At 43.9% G+C, this 18,070-nt stretch overlaps 1 protein-coding gene across 6 annotated transcripts in view; it reads left to right on the top strand.

Annotated features, from left to right (window-relative positions):
* Positions 1-2,351: 2,351 nt before the first annotated feature.
* LOC311100103 (talin-1-like) overlaps positions 2,352-18,070 on the top strand; it is a 79,650-nt gene continuing 63,931 nt past the window's right edge. For all 6 annotated transcript variants that reach the window (XM_084140854.1, XM_084140853.1, XM_084140855.1 and 3 more), the window contains exon 1: positions 2,352-2,439. The gene's annotated coding sequence lies outside the window, so the exon portion shown is untranslated. The remainder of the gene's footprint in view (positions 2,440-18,070) is intronic.

Below are 18,070 nucleotides of genomic sequence, written 5' to 3'. Positions count from 1 at the left end.
CTTTTGTTTTTATTGGCCAGTCTGAGATATGGCTTTTTCTTTGCAACTCTGCCTAGGTCAGCATCCCGTTGAGACTGGTGTTTTGCGGGTACTATTTAATGAAGCTGCCAGTTGAGGACCTGTGAGGTGTCTGTTTCTCAAACTCAACACTCTAATTTATTTGTCCTCTTGCTCAGTTGTGCACCCGGGCCTCCCATTCCTCTTTCTATTCTGGTTAGAGACAGTTTGCGCTGTTCTGTGAAGGGAGTAGTACACAGCGTTGTACGAGATCTTCAGTTTCTTGGCAATTTCTTGCATCGAATAGTCTTCATTTCTCAGAACAAGAATAGACTGATGAGTTTCAGAAGAAAGTGATTTGTTTCTGGCCATTTTGAGCCTGTAATCGATCCCACAATTGCTGATGCTCCAGATACTCAACTAGTCTCAAGAAAGCTAGTTGTATTGCTTATTTAATCAGCACAACAGTTTTCAGCTGTGCTAACATAATTGCAAAATGGTTTTCTAATGATCAGTTAGCCATTTAAAATGATAAACTTGGTTTAGCAAACGTGCCATTGGAACACAGGACTGATGGTTGCTGATAATGGGCCTCTGTACGCCTATGTAGATATTCCATAAAAAATCATCAGTTTCCAGCTACCATATCCATTTACAACATTAACAATGTCTACACTGTATTTCTGATCAATTTGATGTTATTTTAATGGACACAAAAATTGCTTTTCTTTCGAAAACAAGGACATTTCTAAGTGACCCCAAACTTTTGAACGGTAGTTTATGTTCTTGGGCTACCGGCCTTTGTCAAAGCATTGAAGTGAAACACATAGACCACACTTGACATGACTATAGTACAAATATCACATTAGTACACAATCACGTTTTCTTTCCTCTCTTCACTCTTATGGAAGAGGTCATTTTTTCTTCCCAAGGGCCCGATCTCTGTATGGATTTGGTACTCTACTCCCTTGTCATATGAACTGACTCAAACTGTCTTCTGTCTGTCTGTGCTCTTTGGTGAGCCCATATGTTCTAGTTTGTACACTACACTACTACAGACTCCAAATATGTGGTTGTGTTGTGGTTGTGATTGGGTGTGCTTGGTCCGACCGTGACGCGATGAGGTCCATTAATTCTGTTCCCCAACTTCGGTCCTGGAGAGCTACTGAATGTTCAGGCATTTATTCGGCCAGTATCCACAAAGTGTCTCAGAGTAGGAGTGCTGATCTAGGATCTGTCCACATAATCGTATGCATTATGATACAAAAGGCAAAACTGGTCCTAGATCAGCACTCCTACTCTGAGAGACTTTGTGGATATGGGCCCAGATTCAAATAATCAACTAATCATGGTCTTCAGTGTTACTGCAGGGCTGTATCGAAAGCTTGCACGCACAGTAGCTCTTCATGACCGGCGTTAGAGAGCCCTGCTTTAGTGCTTTTGCTGTATGTAGCGGCAGGGGGTGCCAATGTATCAGCCTGCAGTGTGTGTCTTGAGTTGATGATAATGTTCTCTATGCCCCACCCTTCAAAAGCTACATTAACCACCAAATGCCTCACACCTGCAATAAACAAATTGAGTTTGAGTTTTGAACTGTGGTGGACTTCATACTTCAGATTAAGTAATTAAGGGTTCTCTATTGAATTCCTTATCATGGTTTCTATGCCTAAGCATAAAAAGATAAGAGAAACCACCATTGTGTATTAAGTTGCCAAAAGTGCCACATCAGCATATGAGCTTCCTGTTTAAAAAGTCAGCTAGCCCTGCATTATAAAATAAAAAACCACCCTCTAGGCATTTGTGCAGTCTGTTCATTCTGATGGTTTTGAAGGGTGTGCTCTCATCTCTCTAACTTACAGCATTTTAAACGTTTACGTTTATTTGCTGTCGGCCTCTGACTAACCAGCCACCCTCGCTTTGTACAGCTTCGATTGGATTGGGTTTGATTGGCTCATACTGAGTTGTGTAGTCATTTGGTGAGAGGGAACAAATTGTCTAGTCTAGTGGTCCCACCTTTATCATGACTATTTATAGTAATCAAAATGTAACTGCTTTTAATTGCTGTACTTTTCCATCAAGTTTGTTATTGGTAAGATTAGACACTTGACGTGGAAATCCCTTACCATCCCATTCCATCACTCGCTTCAAAGGTGTTTGTGTGTGTGTATGTGTGCGCGCATACGTGTGTGTGCGCGTGTGTGTATGTGCGAGTGTGTGCGCGCATACGTGCATGTGTGCGTGCGCATACGTGTGTGTGTGCCCATAAGTATGTGTGTGTGTGCGTGTGTGTGTGTGTGCTTCTGGTGTGCCCTCTGTAGGTGGTCCTGATCAATGCAGTCAAAGACGTGGCCAAGGTTCTGGGTGACCTCATCAGTGCCACCAAGGCAGCGGCAGGCAAGCCTCACAACAACCCCGCCATGCTGCAGCTGAAAAACTGCCAAGGTAAAATAGTCCCCTTCTGGGCCTAAGGTTGGTTGAGCAGTTAAGGCTGCTGCCCTCTGCACATATGCCATCCCCTGCCTTCGTTGGATCGAATCCCGGCCCCACTGGTCTTCACACTATGTTCCCTCTATCTGTTTCATCTTAAATTCTGTCTCTCTTTCAATAAAACTTGAAAAATACATTTATAAAATAGTCCACTGTAGTGCAGAACTGCCACTAAGGCTGTGATGTCACACACATGTATTGGGTTTCTAAAATAAACTCCTGTCTCCCCCATATACAGTATACAATGAAAATGAATTGCGCTTATAGATAGCACTTTTCCAATTATTTAAAGCACTTTACATGAAAGGGGGATGGCACCTATCTCACACACACTCTCACACACACTCTCTCACACACACACACACACACACACAGAAGCGTCATGCCCATAGATTTGTCTTGTTAAACAAATGTCATCGCTGAATTCACGTTATGTTTGCTATTTCATGAAGCCACAGAATAGAACTAGCAAAACAAATGATTTTGTATTCGGATTTCGCATTGTTTCAAGTTGAGAGATATCATTCACGCAAAGTTTTTAATGAACCCAGTAACACGGATACCAAATTCATATTCTGAGAGAGAAAGAGCACTTCATCAACTTTTAGATTGCTTAGAACACCAGTAAAATAAAGTATGCTAACTGTGAGACATTTACAATATAATCAGGAGTTTACATGATCACATCAGTCACTGGGAAAAGGGTAGGCTACGCTCAGTTATTCTGATCTAAGCGCAGTGATTGACAGTATACAGGTATTATTGCATTTTGACTAACCAATCGCAGTGAAATTAGATTAAATCTAGTCATGATCAGTTTCATATATATCATTCAGTAGCCTAAGTCTAGTAGATTGGCTTGATAGCAGCATTCATTAACATTGTTGGTTGGCTAGGAAGAAAAACTTGACGTTACACATCGTTCACTTTTGGGAAAACTGGTCCAGCCAGTAGATAGCTAGCTATCGTCAATTCAAATAAAGCAAAAATGATGTACTAATATGAAAGTAGAAACCCACCATATGGATGTCGGTTAAGAAGTTATGAATGAGGTCCTAGGCGGAGGGTTCTCGGTTGAATGTGGACGCGCATCAGACAGTCCTTGCACTTTGAAGTCCACGCCCACCGTGGCGTATAACACCGCCCACCGGGCGAAATGGCGTGAAAAGTATACCGGAATTTTTCCTTGTTTTACTATCCTTGTGGGGACTAAACTCCTAAAGCATCATTTTCTTTTAAAAATCAATGTGTATCATTAATTAAAATTACAATTGAACAGGTAAAGAGGTATGGTAACCTATGCTGAGAAATATACCTTTTTGACATACAATTAGGCTCTAGATCTACCATACACCATACCTGACTGAGAATACACCAGTGTGGTAGAGAGCTCTGGACTTTAAGGGGAAGAAAAGCTCTGCTCCAAGAGACTGAGGAACGGAAATAAGACCTAACTGTCTGTCCCTCAACTCTTTCACTTGGGTGATTCTCACAAACTTGGTATTACTCTTGGTAAATTTTGAAAAGATAAAGACAAAAAAATGTTTATTTTGTGATGGATAAAATACCATGTCAAATTATTGTCTATGGTAAATTAATCATCTTAACTGTTCAGATGTAATGATTTTTTAAAACATTTTCCAAGACCATGCACAAACAATCTAATTACTTTAACAATTGTAAAGTTAGAAAAAAACATAGCAAAGGTGAAAAGTGTGCAAATGTTTTTGATTGCCTAAGATACAGAATACTTATTACAACAATATTTCATAAAAAATGTATTTTTGATTTAAATGTTATATTTACATGTTTTTTGTGTTCTTTGGGAGTTAAGTCTGCCACAGACTTAAGTTTCTCTTTCGTTTTTGATACCTGTGAAATATGGAAATTAATCAAATTACATTCCATGATAGCCACTCAAAAAAGAGAGTGGCAATCAGTCCTCCCTATTCCTCTTGTGTAATTACATAAACAGCTAAACTCCATTAGTATGCAATTACAATGCAATAACATGATTACAGTGTTACTAGTGTAGGCTAACTACAGTGTTACAACCAGTGCCTAAAATAATGCTAATCTCTCATGCTAATTGCTAACTAGCTAGCTGGCTTGCTAAATGCCATTTAACTAAATGCACTAGCTAGGGCAAAGCAAACATTAGCTCTAATATAATAATATAATAATATAATATGCCATTTAGCAGACGCTTTTATCCAAAGCGACTTAGTCATGCGTGCATACATTTTTTGTGTATGGGTGGTCCCGGGGATCGAACCCACTACCCTGGCGTTACAAGCTCCGTGTTCTACCAACTGAGCTACAGAGGACCACTAATACAGGTTGCTAATAGTAGTTAAAAAAGCACTGTACTTTTTTCAGGAACTTGAAGAAATGCTACGGTAATGAGAAACACATGCTCGGACACATAGTTTTTGTCAGAAATATAAGTCGTTTGTAATGTGAATACCCAGAAATGATAACTGTCTTTGAGTATGTACCACTTTAAACGATATTTCATTGGTTTTAATTAAATATGTTAGTAATTTTTATAAATTAAATGCATGTAAAGTCCTACAAAATTGACCCGGACGCATTACGGTTATGAGAATATGAGTAATCATTTTATTTAAAAAACACAAAAATAAGATATAAGCCCAGAACAGAGCCAGGTACCAAGCATTTTGAGCCTTAATATGATAGTCAATTATTTACGTTTTTTGTAGAGGCTATATAGCAGAATTCATTACAGACATAGTTTTAGTTGGATTCATGAGAATCACCCACATATACTGAACTAAAATATAAACATAGCATGTAACAATTTCAAAGATTTTACTGAGTTACAGTTCATATGAGGAAATCAGTCAATTGAAATAAATTCATTAGACCCTAATCTATGGATTTCACATGACTGGGAATACAGATATGCATATCTTGGTCACAGATACACTATACAGTGGGGAAAAAAAGTATTTAGTCAGCCACCAATTGTGCAAGTTCTCCCACTTAAAAAGATGAGAGAGGCCTGTAATTTTCATCATAGGTACACGTCAACTATGACAGACAAAATGAGATTTTTTTTCTCCAGAAAATCACATTGTAGGATTTTTTATGAATTTATTTGCAAATTATGGTGGAAAATAAGTATTTGGTCACCTACAAACAAGCAAGATTTCTGGCTCTCACAGACCTGTAACTTCTTCTTTAAGAGGCTCCTCTGTCCTCCACTCGTTACCTGTATTAATGGCACCTGTTTGAACTTGTTATCAGTATAAAAGACACCTGTCCACAACCTCAAACAGTCACACTCCAAACTCCACTATGGCCAAGACCAAAGAGCTGTCAAAGGACACCAGAAACAAAATTGTAGACCTGCACCAGGCTGGGAAGACTGAATCTGCAATAGGTAAGCAGCTTGGTTTGAAGAAATCAACTGCGGGAGCAATTATTAGGAAATGGAAGACATACAAGACCACTGATAATCTCCCTCGATCTGGGGCTCCACGCAAGATCTCACCTCGTGGGGTCAAAATGATCACAAGAACGGTGAGCAAAAATCCCAGAACCACACGGGGGGACCTAGTGAATGACCTGCAGAGAGCTGGGACCAAAGTAACAAAGCCTACCATCAGTAACACACTACGCCGCCAGGGACTCAAATCCTGCAGTGCGAGACGTGTCCCCCTGCTTAAGCCAGTACATGTCCAGGCCCATCTGAAGTTTGCTAGAGTGCATTTGGATGATCCAGAAGAGGATTGGGAGAATGTCATATGGTCAGATGAAACCAAAATAGAACTTTTTGGTAAAAACTCAACTCGTCATGTTTGGAGGACAAAGAATGCTGAGTTGCATCCAAAGAACACCATACCTACTGTGAAGCATGGGGGTTCAGCCGTTTTTCTAACCTCATTATCTGAGCCATCAACGTTAGGTAGTTAGTAGCTACTGTACTTAATTACACCTACTGATTGCAGAAGACAAATGTTAGCTGGCGTCGGGTAAGTTTGGCGTTATACATAGCTTGGGCTTTGTCGAGTAAGGCTTAATTATGTATTTAGATTGTAGTTAGGTATTGTAGATAGGCCCGCAGCACGAAGCTAGCTAGCTAGCCGTTTTGTCAAACAAAGTCAACACAGTAGCCATTGCTAGCTAGCCAACACGACCAGCTAACTGTACTGCAGTAGCTAAATACAATATATTTGTGCTAGCTAGCCAACGTTTAATTTTTGCTGCGTTATGAAAGGAACTAGACACGGACACGAATTATCTGTTTAGTGTGTTATGTAATGAATGCTATTTTTATAAACAGCTTATTGCCATTAAATTGCTATAACTAATTCCTTTTTCCAAGACAAGCTTTGACCAACACACACACTCTTGCCACAAATGCACTCACACACACAGACTCACTCAAGATAAGAGATAACTAAACGCACACACCAAATCTTTACTCTGCTGAAACATTCGGAACAAAGGACCTGAGCTACAGTGTGCAAATCTCCTAGACCCAATCACAGAGGACGACGCCCGAGCAGCATGGACCAACCAGAAGACCAGATCTGCCAGGCTCAACCTACTTTACAAATAGTATAAAACATATGTGAACTGTTTTTTGGGGCTTTTTCTGGAAGTTCCCTATGAGCTGAAAGAACGAGACCGTGCACGTTTTGTACCAGACATTTTTACTCTGAATAAACTGCCGCTTGTCATACAATTTACCACCTAGTCTGAATCGATCATTCGCCGACTCTCCCTTCTCATATCCCGTTATTAACAGAAACTTGGTAGCAGTCGATGGTTGTCTAGATACACGGTCCAGAGTGGTTAATGTGGATGTGAGGGGGCGAGTTGGTAAAAGGACGATTCACGGAAAGACTGGTGTAATTATTCGGAGGGAGGACAACAATTCAACTCAGCTCGGGAAACTGATCCTAAAGTCGACTATAAAAAAAAAAAAAGGTAAGCAAAACCTGTTAAATCAAACTTTGCATATTGTCGAATAGTCTATCCAAATTTTGATCAGTATTACCGAGTGTGAGTATGAATTCTTGATACAATTTATGCATAGATGACAAACTGAAAAGCAGTGTAGTAAACATGTCTGGGAATAATTAATAAGTCGAGAGTCGGCTAAGAGAGTTGGTTCACAGAGACGGACCAAGAGAGTTAGACCGGGAGGGACTTTGTGATAAAATGTATTAAACCGTCTGGGAGAGTTGGTTCACAGAGACGGACCAAGAGAGTCAGATCGGGGAATGTGTGATAATATGTATTAAGTTTAAACCGTCTGGGAGAGTTGGTTCACAGAGACGGACCAAGAGAGTCAGACCGGGGGGAACTGTGTGGCTAGGAGAGATAGAAATGTGTATTACTTAATGACAAACGCTCCATGTACCAATAGGGTCGGATGTGTAAATGTCAACTGATAAATGTGTATTACTTAATGACAAACGCTCCATGTACCAATAGGGTCGGATGTGTAAATGTCAATTGTTTAATGGTTATTGTTCAATGATGAACATTGCTAGTAAAAAAAAAAAATATATATATATAATAAAAATAAAAAATAAAATAGGATTCCGATAGTCTTAAAGTGTATAAGCCTTATCCAAAAGCTCCAATATTCGTTAGGTGAAGGGTGTAGTTAAAGTGAACAGTGGTAAATGATAAAGTGGTAACCATTCTAAGTCCGGCTGAGACCGGTCCGACTGAGATCGGTAAGGAATAGGTTCAGAGTGTTTGAGAGATCTCTAATGTAATGTGTAAGTGTTGAAAGTATATTGATTAATGTGAAGTATTTTAAGTGACAAATATTGACTATATTGAATGAATGTCTAAATGATGTGTTTTAATGTGCTGATATAATCTGTTGGTTGCGCATTCCACAACGCCTGATAAATAAACAACACATATAAAATTCTGAGAGTACGAGGGAGGAGCTCTGAGATAAGACAGAGTACATGTCTCCAGGAATGCAGCGCTGGTATTAACCGGTGACGGGCTAAGTATATTAAGATAGTCTAATTAAGGTATTAAAATTTAAGCTGATAAAATAAAAATTAAATAAGCATAAAATACAAGATATATGATAAAATGACGACCCCAAATACTCTAAAGCTTAAATTTAACGATTTTCTAGATCAGAAGATACAAGATAGGTCAGGGGGCAATTTACAGTGGAAGTCTCTTAAGAAGGTTTGGGAGGGGGTGAAGTTGAAGTGGACACAGGCGGGTTATCTAGGGGGGGGCCCGCCAAACAGGGCCCAACTGGGGAAGATGGAAGGCGGACTGAGAGAGGCAGTGCAGGAAGCTAGAGACAGGGAGGTAGAAAAGAATAAAAGTCATTTGTTTAAAAAGGAAGGGACTAAGCAACGAGAGAGAGCAGAAGCAGAACTAAAAATAGGAACATGGGCTGTGGAGGAGGCTCTCAAAGCGCAACTGAACAAGAAACCAGAAATGATGGGGGTAGTCATTACAAAGGAGGAAGAGGCGTCTATGGAGGCCCAGCAGGGTAGCCTATCAGAGCCGACTCCACCCACGGCTCCCATCTACCCACCTCTACCAGCAGAGGTCGCCCTTGCTACACCCCCTCCATACACTCCCTTGGTGAACTCTGTCACTGGACCAAAGATACAGGCTCCAGTCTTCGTTGTGCAAGGAGGACACCTAAAGGGAAGGATGAACGTTGACCTTGAGGGGGGACACCTGACGTGTGAAGAACTCACAATAGACAGACGGCCTTCACACCATTCCACCCCAAGGGAACCGGACACAACCCAGCCACCACACCTGAGCAGACACTCAACATCAGAAGACTCCCTCCATCCTTCTTCACTCAGGGCAGACTCCCTGAGATCAACCAGGGGATCCCAGTGTGCACCACAGCTGAGCAGACACTCAGGACTAGATAACTCCCACACTTCTCCACCCAGAGCCGATTCTCCGAAATCAAACAACGAATCCCAGCGTGGACACTCCTCCCATATGCAAAGGACATCCCCAGCCCAATCTGAAAGGGGAGACAGTCTGAGGGAAGAATATGAACATTCCCTAAAGGGTGCTTGCCAGCTAGCGGAATACGCCCATTCCGTTCCCAACCTGTCCAGTCATACTGAAAGAGAATATCACATGAACCAACCTACTGAAGAACAAAAGGATGATGGGGAGGAACTTTGTGAGGAAGATCTGGAAGAAGCATCCAGAGAACTCGAATTTCTGAGACAAGTGGAACAACAAGGGGGCCCCTACCGAGTGGAGGGAGTACTGATGGGGAAGGTAACCGGACTGAGGGACGTGATAAGAAGGTCAAACCGAATTGTTGAAAGACAGCAGAAAGAAAGAGAGGCACATTCTCAGATGCCTCTTAGACTGAGTGCCACTCAGAACCGTGAGGAGTATGTGGCATGGAAAATGCAAGACCTCACTGCTCTCATGGAGCAGTTACCCAGCCTGCATGGTGGGGCGTCGGCGTGGTTGCTGCAGCTACAGACACTAACTTCAGGGGTCAGACTGGCTTTAGCGGATATGAAGGCCCTGCTGGCTAGAGCTACAGACCATACCACCATGACAGTTCTCATCCGAGATGCAGGCATGACAACTAGCCCTGGGGCCACTCCTCCTGAAACATATAGAACTCCACTTTGGGATGTGTTGAGGAGAGCATATCCTACAGAAAGGAACTATGCTACACTCACTTCCTTTACTATCAACCCAGGGGAACAGGCAGCGGAATACCTGGACAGGGCAAAAACCACCTGGAGGACAGTCCATAATGAACCCTATGATTATACTGAAACCACCCTAAGTATGTGGAAGGAAATGGTGGTGAGCGGAACCCCATCAGAAGTAAGAACCAAACTGAGGGCCACGGTAGGGTTGGGAGCCATGCCAAATGTCCAGTTCAACTCCCATGTCACCCACCACATCACCCAATACAATAAGGATAAGGGCACCGCTGACACACAGGTACAGTCACTGCAGGTTCAGCTGTTGAAGCTCCAGCTCAAAGAGGCACAGAAGAATGAAAAACCCAAGAAGCAGATGATGGCAGAAGACACGCCCGATGTATCCCAGATCATAGAAAATACTGTCACTAAGATGCTGGTTGCTACCCCTTTGACTGGTCCTGTGCCTCCATACCAGCCGCCACCACCTAGTGCATACCCAGCACAACTCACACCATACCCACAAGTGGCTTATCCAGCCCAACCAACCCAGGGGCCAGTGTATACAGGTGCTGGGTACGCCCAGCCGGGATATCCTGTGCCAGCTCAACAATGGGGTCCTAGACGAATGGGCCCGTGCTATAACTGCGGCCAACCCGGACACCCGGTAAGGCGTTGTCCGATGCCATTATCGGCCCAACAACAACACTGGATGGCCAATAGTGGGAGAGGATATGCCTATCATGGAAGAGGAGGTCCAAGAGCAGCGGCACCGGGACCTCGCTACTACCAACCTCTGTACAATCATCCGACTGCTCCAGCTGCAGCACCAACCACCCCGGCCAATCCCGGTGTATCTTTCCAGGGCATGTCCGATGGCTTCCCACCCTGGGAATGAAGTTGCCCACCATCACCTGGTGAGACAAATGGCCAGCATTTTCCCATTTACACAGAACCAACAGTGACGTGTGAGGTGGAAGGTGTTACCCATCAATTTCTGGTGGACACTGGATGTACATACTCTGCCATCAGATCTCACCAACCCCTGTCTTCGGAATCAATACAGGTGGTGGGGGTATCAGGAACACCCGAAGCTCAGTACAAAACCAACCCCTTGCTTTTTCAATGGGGACCATCAAAGTTGAAACATCAGTTTCTTTTCTGTCCAAACTGCCCCATTAACCTGTTGGGTAGGGACCTACTCTGCAGACTCGGATGCGCAATATACCTAACAGAAAAGGGAGTTGAAGTCTCTGTTTCCCAAATTCCAAGTGCAAGAGTCCTGATGCTTCCCATTCTACCAACCCCTATACCATCTACAACACAGGAAATCTACTGGCTTAGGTGTCTCCCAACAGGACCAGCAACTCCAGCTGTCCAGTTCCAGTTTAATCAAATGAGAAAGCTCATTTACTCTTTTTACCCTTACAAACCTCCCCAGACTGACTTACACTGCACACTTAATGTGACTGATGATGAAGAAACTCCCTACACTCAGGATTGGGATGAAAATATGATGCACCTTACTCCCACCATTCGATGCGTTACTATTATCTGTGGAACAGAAGGTGTCGCTGCCCCTGTCATACTCTCCAACAACCTTAAGCCTTGGTACCAGCTGGGGCCTGATTCTGCACCTCATGTTACCTTGGCTGTGGGCAACGGCCATGAAGCCAGGAGTTTGGGACAAATGATAAAAAGAGCCTCCAAACTCACCTGGGAGACTACCACCACACCTGGACTGTTAAAAGCGACCACTGAAAAAATGTGGCGTTTAACAACGGTAGACACAGAAGAACAGTGCCAACCTGAGCGAATCACACTCCCAAGACACCATGGAAAACCTTATTCTGACCATCCATCTTCACCAGCTGTTTTGGAATCCATTGACAAATCAATATGGACTCACACACCCTTTGATGTGGGAAAACTCCAGGTTCACCCAGTTACCATCACCCTTACCAACCCTGACCAGATTCCTATATATCGAACGCAGTACCGACTGAAACCTGAACAGATAGAGGGAATCAGACCTACTATCGAAGGCCTGCTGGGAGCAGGGTGTATCTATAGGACTCAGTCACCATGGAACACTCCAATACTTCCTGTTCTTAAAGCTGGGGGTGAGACATATAGGATGGTGCAAGACTTCCGAGCTGTGAATGACGTCACCACACCGATTGATCTCCCTGTTCCTGATCCTCACATCACTTTGAGCAATCTGTCACCCAAACATCAGTACTTTACTGTAGTGGACTTGGCCAATGCCTTCTTCAGTATTCCATTGGATGAAGCATCCCAGCCACTCTTTGCGTTTACCTACGAAAATCAGCAGTTTACGTATTCGGTTCTTCCCCAAGGTTACAGGTGTTCTCCCGGAATCTTCAATCATATCCTGAAGACGCACCTGGCGGAGCTGAAAATCCCGGAAGGAGTGATAATTATACAATATGTTGATGACCTGTTGTTGGGGGCTCCCACCTCAGATCTCTGCCTGGAAATAACTAAAACTCTTTTGGACTTTCTGGCAGTCAAAGGCTACAAAGTAAAAATGGCCAAGGTCCAATCCTGCAGACGTACCGTTCTGTTCCTGGGAAGGGAGATCTCAGGAGATGGTGCTGGACTCTCCAAGTCACACCGAGACACGATCTTACACCATCCAAGACCCATCACTGTCTCAGGGATGCTGTCCTTCCTAGGCTTGACTGGATATAGCCGTACTCATATCCCGGACTATACTTCAAGAACTGAACCACTGAGGGAGATCGTGAGGGAAGCTGGTCCAAGAAACCTACATGCCCCATTGGTATGGACTCCTGAAGCCTCTACCGCATTTGGCCTGTTAAAAACCGATTTATCTGTTGCTGCTGCCCTCACCTCGCCTGATTATGAAAAAACATTTCATTTGGATGTTTCTGAAAAGGAGGGGTTCACCTCTTCCGTCCTTTTTCAGAAACAAGAGGGGGAGAGAAGAGTACTGATGTACCACTCTGCTAAACTTGATCACATTGAGACAGGCCAAACCACGTGCTCCAGGTATGTAGCTGCAGTGGCTAAGGCCATTGAAAAAACCGCTCACATTGTGATGTGCCACAAGATGGAGATTCACACCCATCATGGGGTTGCGGCATACCTGATGAGCAAGGAATTCACTTTCAGTGCTGAACGGAAAAGCAAAATTCAGAACAAATGTACTCAGTCACACATCACGTTTGTCAACACAGACAAAAACATGGCTGACGCACTCAATGCAGAAGAAGGCCTGGCACACTCCTGCCAGGAAAGAGCAGCTCAGGAACTCAAGCTGAGACCTGACTTGGGAAACGAACCCATGATCCGACCTGACTTATGGTTGTACACTGATGGCTGCTGTTACAGAGGAAAAGAAGGAAACATAGCTGCATACGCAGTAGTACAGCAGTTACAGGACAAAACCCATATCACTCTGGAATCAGGAGTAATTCCCCAACCTGCTTCTGCACAATTGGCTGAGATCATCGGACTAACCCAAGCTCTGGAAAAGGCAGAAGGAAAGACGGTAAATATATACACCGATTCGGCCTACGCTCATGGAGCAGTACACACCGATGGACCTCAATGGGTCAGACGCAACTTCACCACCACAGGAAATTTACCAATCAAGCACAAGGCACAAATGGAGAGACTGATAAAAGCTGTATCCCTGCCAAAGAAGGTGGCCATCATGAAGTGCAGAGGTCATCAGGACCTCAAGAAAAGAGTCGGCAGAGGGAATGACGCTGCAGACCAAGCAGCCAAGAAGGCAGGTGGCTACACCCCGAAGCAGATGGCATTGCAGATACCACCTGCCCAGACTGAATTGACGAACCAACACATAAAGGAATTACAACTTACAGCGGGACCATATGAACATTCGGTCTGGGGACAGAAGGGGGCCACCAAAGGACCTGATGAACTGTGGAGGTGCCATGATGGCAGACTGGTGGCCCCAGCAAATCTCTGCCCTGAACTGATAAGAGAAGCCCATGGGCCCACCCATGAGGGGAAACTTAAGACTTTGCAGAAAATTTCCTACATTTGGTGGCATCCTTTTATGAAGGACATGACGGATTTGTTCTGCGACAGTTGTGAAATTTGTGGAAGTCACAATCCAAAGAAACCATACCAAACCCCAATGGGGTCCTACCCAGTGCCAAACGCATGTTTCCAAGACATCAGTATAGATTATACAGATATGGGGGCAGATAATGTGAAAAGCGGAAAGAGATATTTGCTAGTGATGGTAGATAGGTTTTCCAAATGGGTAGAAGCCATTCCAACAGCTAAGGAGGATGGGAAGTCTGTCATTAAGTGGTTACAGACAGAGCTCATACCAAGATATGGGGTCCCAAGACAAATAAGATCCGACAATGGGTCCCATTTTTCAAACCAACACCTAAGACAGGTGGAGGAGAGGTTCGGGATTGTGCACAAGTTTGGTTCTGTGTATAAGCCGCAATCTCAAGGCCTTGTGGAACGCGCTAACCAAACCCTGAAGGCTAAGATAGCCAAGGTTTGTGCAGGTTCTAAATTGACGTGGGTGGAAGCCCTGCCCCTTGCGTTGATGGCCATGAGGTCCTCACCAGGAGCAGGGACACATCTTTCACCCCATGAAATAATGACCGGAAGAGTTATGCCAGGTCCACCAAGAGAGGGAGGTCATATGCCCCCTCTTGATGTACACCAGATAGGTATGACTGACTATGTAAGGAAATTGACGGAACTGTCTGCAGCTCTCTCCAAACAGATACACAGAGTCCAAGAGGGGGAGCTGACGGGGGATCCAGAACCACTGAAGGTAAAGGTTGGCGACTGGGTAAGGATCAAGGTTCACAAGAGAAAGTGGCATGATCCCAGGTGGACTGGACCGTACGAAGTGAAGGAGGTTACTTCGCACTCAGTCCAGGTCAAAGGTAAATCAGGCGCACCTTGGCACCACTTGACACATTGTACACCAGCACCAACTCCTTCTAGAACCCTGACTGAAGTCAGAAGTGATTTAATCACATTAAATTCGGATCAAATTCTTGACACCAACACTATCTGAATATGTGGAGGAGACTCCCATCTTCAGATACTGGAGGGGAAAAACAGAGGAGGGACAGACCACCATGGGAGAGACTGGGGTGCTCTGCTCCACTCCTTGTTTTGCTGAGTGTAACTATTGGGGTTACTCTAGGAATCATACTCTGGTCAGTACAATACCTGACACATCCAACTAACTTACACTCCGACACATTGAATAACTATACCAACAGCCTACGTAACCGTACAAATCTACTCCTAAACCACCATGTACACAAAAGACAAGTTGCCTCTACCACCCTTTCCTGTGGGCCCAGACAAGTGCATAGAACCACCACATTATGCATACCCTTTAATGTTACCACCACTGCGACAGTGCCGTGGGTAAACTTGGGAAAAACTCATTATAGAAAAGGTACGGATGCTACCTACTACCGTGACTGGGACTGGTATATGACAGTTGGGGACTCCCCGAGCGATTGGACTTGGACAAACTTGGTATGTGAGACTAGATATGACTGGTCCAGTTACACCTCCACTATATTAGGACGACAATGGAGGAAACTTTTGACTTTGACGAGAAACTCTGAAGGACTTAAAATTACTATCCATCCCGATATTGCAACAGGCTGCCAAGATTTTATACTTGCTCCTCATGTAAGCAGTACCACTGCAATAGTCTATTGGAACCTTCGAATATGCCATATTAATGGCGCGAAAGCACAGGCTATTACTGAAAATAATAATAAAAACAATTCTATTATTTTATTTACAGCACCGCCCACTCTTGACGGTGCTATCCTTACAGCTACGGGGGTCTCGGGACTTACGAATAATTGGCTATTATTGTCTGAGGAGGCGGGCAAGGCCACCCACCAGAGCTGTGTGGTATGTATGGGGGCCCGTCCACTCCTTCGCATTGTACCGGCTACCTTACCTGAAGTATGTCTTCTTCCTGTTATGAAGTATGACAACCCAACTGCCAGTTGCTCTGTATGGGACAAGTTTTACCCTATTGTTATAAGTACTAGAAAGGGCCCAATGTTTTCTTCTCGGGTTGCCAGGGCTAATTTCACTTGTATTAATATGTCCCTTGGCCCTCCAATGCTGGGAGCATTACCTTATGAATGGTGTAATAACACCCATAATCCTAATGATCCCTTTCAGTCTGTGTCTAGAGCTGATGTATGGTGGTGGTGTGGAGGAAACCATCTGTATGATCGCCTCCCCGGAAATGCTACTGGTCTTTGTGCTCTTGTCTCTTTGATCCTTCCTGTTTCAGTTTATCCTATGGAAGTGAAGGACCTGATGGCCCAAATGAAGAGGGACTGGGATTCATCCCGATCCAAAAGATCGACAAGAACAGATCGATGGGACCCCACCTATATCGATGCCATAGGGATCCCTAGGGGGGTGCCAGATAAGTATAAACTCGTGGATCAGGTTGCAGCCGGTTTTGAATCATCAGTGTGCTGGTGGTGTACTATTAATAAAAATGTTGACAGGATCAATTATATTCATTTTAATGTCCAAAAACTAGGCAATTGGACCCAGCAAGGTTTTGAGGCGGTGCATGGCCAATTGGCTGCCACCAGCTTGATGGCCTTCCAAAATCGTATTGCAGTAGATATGCTGCTCTCAGAGAAAGGAGGTGTATGCACCATGTTTGGCGAACAGTGCTGCACTTTCATACCCAATAACACAGCCCCTGATGGCAGCCTGACTATCGCCTTAGAAGGCTTGAAGACTCTTAATGGTAAGATGAAATCCCATTCCGGTGTAGACACCTCCATGTGGGATTCCTGGATGGACGCTTTTGGTAAATATAAAGCCCTGGTGTCCTCCATTTTGGTTTCAATCTCGGTGTTTGCGGCCATTTTGGTTTTGTGTGGATGCTGTTGCATACCATGCATTCGCTCACTCACCACTAGGCTCATAACTAAGGCCATTGACCCAACAAGCCCTTCCCAGATGTTTCCTCTTCTTGGAGAGGGAGACTTTTTATCTTTCGAAGAGGATGAGAGTAGAACTTTTACTTAGTTTATGTCACGTCTCTTTTGAGACGTGAAGAGGGGGACTCAAAACTTTCTCTCTGAGAAAGTTTCCCTTTTCTTTCTTTTTTACTTAGTATATGACACGTCTTAAGAGACGTGTAGAGGGGGATTTGTAATGAATGCTATTTTTATAAACAGCTTATTGCCATTAAATTGCTATAACTAATTCCTTTTTCCAAGACAAGCTTTGACCAACACACACACTCTTGCCACAAATGCACTCACACACACAGACTCACTCAAGATAAGAGATAACTAAACGCACACACCAAATCTTTACTCTGCTGAAACATTCGGAACAAAGGACCTGAGCTACAGTGTGCAAATCTCCTAGACCCAATCACAGAGGACGACGCCCGAGCAGCATGGACCAACCAGAAGACCAGATCTGCCAGGCTCAACCTACTTTACAAATAGTATAAAACATATGTGAACTGTTTTTTGGGGCTTTTTCTGGAAGTTCCCTATGAGCTGAAAGAACGAGACCGTGCACGTTTTGTACCAGACATTTTTACTCTGAATAAACTGCCGCTTGTCATACAATTTACCACCTAGTCTGAATCGATCATTCGCCGACTCTCCCTTCTCATATCCCGTTATTAACAGTTAACACACTATTGGTAGTTTGTTGTAACCAAGTATTGGTGCTAAACTGTGTGTTATTGGATGCTAGCATGCTAGTTAGCTATGGCGTCATAGTTAGGCATCGTGGGCTGTTGTGGGTAGTTATTGTAGGTTAGCATTGTTTTTCGGCGGTGCCGGGTGTAGCACGAAGCTAGCTAGCTAGCCGTTTTTCGAACAGAGTCAACACAGTAGCCATTGTGT

The sequence above is a fragment of the Coregonus lavaretus genome (genome assembly GCF_964263955.1).
Source record: "Coregonus lavaretus genome assembly, chromosome: 24".
Lineage (NCBI taxonomy): Eukaryota > Metazoa > Chordata > Actinopteri > Salmoniformes > Salmonidae > Coregonus > Coregonus lavaretus.
Note: the sequence above shows the minus strand (reverse complement) of the source record. Positions and strands in the feature narration are given on the sequence as shown.